Consider the following 4512-nt stretch of genomic DNA (forward strand, 5'->3'; position numbering starts at 1 on the left):
ATTTGTTTAGGATGTTTTTAGATTCAAAGTCATTTATAAAGAAACAAACTTTTACTATTAACTGTGCAATCGGAGAGCACCGATAGAAATGCCAATTTTGCTTACAATCGCACAAGTTTGAGTTTCTCTAGGTTCTAGCCGGAGCTTTTGTTGTTTTGCACCTAGCTGTCATGACTCACCACATCATCATGCCACGTAGGTCCCACTTGACATATATTTTTGCCATATGGAAAGCTTACATATGAAATAGTCTAGCACATGTGGGAAAGTTATAGAGAAATATAGAGATTTCTCATGGAAGACCTTAGAACCCTATGGAATTGCTAGGAAAGTCCTTAGAAGATTCTAGCTATGTAGAAAATTATAGAGAAGGGACTTACTTATAAATAATAAGGGCCTTGTTTAATAATTACTCCCTCCGTTCCAGTTTATGTGAACCTATTTTCTCTTTGGTCTGTTCCAATTAGAATGACTCCTTTCTAAATTTGGAAATAATTTAGCTTAAACTTGCAATTTTATCTTTAATGAGAAGCTTTTATAACCATGCAAATACTTTGGGCCTCTTTTTGACTTGTTTAGGACTACAAATTCTAAAAATCTTCTTTATTTAAACTCCGTGCCCAGTCAAACATGTTCACATAAAATGGAATGGAGGGCATATTATTTACTAACTAACTCCTAGGAGACTAGTATGTAAAGGTCACCAAGCGAAACAATCAAGTTCTCTACAATAAAAAGCTTCCTCTGACAAATTTCTCTTCTCTTTCTTATCTAACATTCCCTTAACGATCTTGAGTGTAGTATTTTAGGCTGACTTGACATAGCAGGATCGTGAGCAAGTTGTCAAGTGCCACACGTGTGCTTAGTTCAATACTAAAGACGCGATAACGTGGTATCAGAGCAAAGGTTATGACTAAAGAAATGTTAGAAAGAATACAAGAGATTGCTAGAAGGAAGCTTTGTTGGGAACTATGATCGAGATTATCAAGGGCGTGATATTTGCAAAAGGGACAAACGTGAAGGTCCCTAAGCAAAAAGAGTATGGTGGTGCACGGGACTCACACAAGGTGGATGATTTACTTTGGAGGATTTTCAAGTACTTTGAGGTAGTCAAGGAGGATCACGAAGTTAAGGTACGTAACACTTTAATGTACTTGACCGAGGTTGCCGCATTATGATGACGTCGAAAGTGTGCTTACATGGATAAGGGCTATGCAAGATTGAGATGTGGGATCAATTCAAGAAGGATTTAAAAAAGCAATTCTACCCGATGAATGTGGTGTACGAGGCTGCGCAAAAACTAAGGGAGCTTCGACAGACAGCCACAATTCGAGAGTATATGCGCGAGTTCACTACCTTAATGCTGCAAATCCCGTCGTTGTCCGAGGAATATCCCCTCTTCCACTTCATGGACGGGTTGCAAAATTGGGTAAAATAAGAGTTGAGAAGACATCAAGTAGCCAACGTGAACGAGGCCATAACGACAGCCAAGTCGCTCGTTGACTTCAAGATGGAGCGTGCCAAGTCCAAAGAAGGCAACGCCGAGAGGGATGGGGGAGATAGAAAAGGGCCATCCCATAACGGATATGGGTCCAAGAGAAACGACAAGGGGCCGAAAAAAGGTAGTGAGTATGTGCCTAAGGGAGGGTGCTACTTCTGTAAAGGATCATATCGAGCAAATGATTGCCAAGAGTTGGGGTAGCTTGCAGCAATGATCAGGAACTTTGCTCAGGCACATAAGGGTGATATAGGAGAAATCGCCTGCATTGGGGGGATGCGCTTGGAATCTAAGCCGAAAGTAGGGGATTTTGGAGCCTATCTTGGCGTCGTGAAAGTGAAAATGGAGCATGGTGGCAGCAAGAAAAGTTGGGCGGACATAGTTGAAGTAGATGGCGAGTTACGAAGTGATGGCACGTTATCGGACTTAGACGATGCACCAAGCAGATGGGTCAAGTTTTCCAGTAAGGCTGGGACCACGGAAAGGCATCTGAATAAGGAGTCGAAGCATGAACCCGATGTTTGAGAAGCTGCTAAATTTGGTCGAGTCATGGGGAGATTCAGGCCAAGAGCAAGAAGAGATATCCGATGAGCGAAGGATCAGGGCCATTGTTGCTAGTCGTCCAAAGTACAAACGGGGCAAGGAGAAATATTGACCAGTACCTTGTGACATGAGAAGGCGAACCGCTTTATAGAGTACCATGGCTAGTGGACAAAGATCTCCGACGATGCCAAGGCGAGGCGTGAGTGTACATGTCGATGCTTTATGCTGAGGGCGGCACAAAATTGGGTAGGGGAGAGTGTCATGACCCGCCACATCATCATGCCACATAGGTGCCACTTGGCATATATTTTTGCCATATAGAAAGCTTACATATGAAATAGACTAGCACATGTGGGAAGGTTCTAGAGAAATATGGAGATTTTTTGTGGAACACCTTAGAACCCTATGGAATTGCTAGGAAAGTCCTTAGAAGATTCTAACTATATAGAAAATTCTAGATAATGTACTTACTTGTAAATAATATGGGCCTTGTGTAATAATTATTATTTACTAACTAGTCCCTAGGAGACTAGTATATAAAGGGGGTATTCATTTGTAATTCACCAAGCAAAACAATCAAGTTCTCTACAATAAAAAACTTCATTTGACAAATTTCTCTTGTCTTTCTTATCTAACAATCACTTAGTAATCTTGGGTGTAGTGTCTTAGGCTTACTTGGCATAGCATGATCATGGGCAAATTGTCAAGTACCACACGTGTGTTTAGTTCAAGACTAAGGACGTGATATAGCTCTTATTATTTACACTTTTAACTCCTGATATTCGTTTTCTTACAAAACCAAAGCAACTCATTTATGAAGACTTAGATATGATAGGGATCCAACCAGAGGTGACAAAACCCAAATTAATCTTGGGTCAATATTTCCACCTGAACAAAAACACAGAAGAAGCATTTGGTTTGGATATATTAAATATACTTTCATGTTTTAGCTTCTCTTGTTAGATTATTAATTCACAGCCATAGCAGATATTAAGAAACAATCATACCGATATAAAATCATAATCTTGAGTTAGAGTCTAAGGAAGCGTACCGTTAAACTCTATAAATTCAGCAGCAATAGTAAATGACGATTATGCCTGAGACCAACTTCCACGATCCACTAGCTACGCGCTCTCACAGTCTGGAGAACTTGACTGATGGGACGTTTACCGTTACCATGTATTCAAGAGGCAGAATACGCTAGGGTTTTCTAATAGCTAGGGAAAGGGGGGTTGGCCTCTATTTATAAAGAGTGTCTACCCATCACAAGTCAATAGTTATTGGGCCTCACTTATCCACACATACAATATTTAATATTAGGCCTTTTATTTATCCACCACTTGGGTCATGTCACTATCCTTTCAGGCTATAACCAATTAACGCAAGTCCAAATTCTAACATTCTCCCACTGGGACACCAATGTTAATTGAGGACAAGAAAACAATTCTAAAACTTTTGAGTTTTAAGAAAATCATTTTGAAAAAAAAAACAAGGATTTTAGACTCTACAGTGGTCACACTACTCACATAGGCAAAGATAGAATGGCCATATAACAATCCATCCAATTTCAATATACAAGACTAACAATGAATCGTAGCAGGCATCATACCATTTTAAGGTATGAATTCTATCTACGACCACATATGCTAGAATTTCCATCAACATGGATCAAACATGTGTGCTAAGCATATTATCTTTCTAATCAAGGTGATTAGAGCCACGTCTCTTAGAAAGAAATAATCCTCCAAGTAATATAATAACCATATCATCTCAGGAGCCTCCAAGCGACACAAAATCATATCACCTTAGGAGGGTTCCCTTGTGCCTTACCCGGGATAATCAAGGCAACAAGTAGCAAGACTCAAAGATATCATGAGTTTATGCAATGTCCAATTGAAAATAAAAATAAATAAATTATCATATTAGTCATAAGCATAACATATATAAAATAACACAAGCTTGCGTAAAAATAGAATTTATTAAAAGCAATATCTCAATCAGCAATTACAAAGTAATTCCCACTGACTAAAGCACATCAAAAGACTCTAAAATACCCATATTTTCAGCATGTTCATTAAACAATATAGGCCTAAGACCTTTAGTCAAAGGATCTGCCAATATAGATTCTGCGCTAATATGCTCAATACATATATCACCTTCTTTTACCATGTCTCTAACCTTAAGAAACTTAAGGCTAACATGCTTAGAGCCTCTTGTTCTCTTATTATTCTTAGAGAAGAACACGGTTGCACTGTTGTCATAGAAAATAGTCACCGGCTTAGATATAAAATCCACAATTTGTAATTTAGTAAGAAAATTCTTCATCCAGACAACATGTGAAGCAGTCTAAAAACAAGCAATAAACTCAGCTTCCATTGTAGATGTAGCATTGATGCTTTGTTTCTCACTTTTCCAAGAAATAGCACCTCCACCCGACATAAAAATATACCGAGAAGTTGATTTTATAGTGT

The sequence above is a fragment of the Nicotiana sylvestris genome, chromosome 1, assembly GCF_000393655.2.
Source record: "Nicotiana sylvestris chromosome 1, ASM39365v2, whole genome shotgun sequence".
Classification (NCBI taxonomy): Eukaryota; Viridiplantae; Streptophyta; class Magnoliopsida; order Solanales; family Solanaceae; genus Nicotiana; species Nicotiana sylvestris.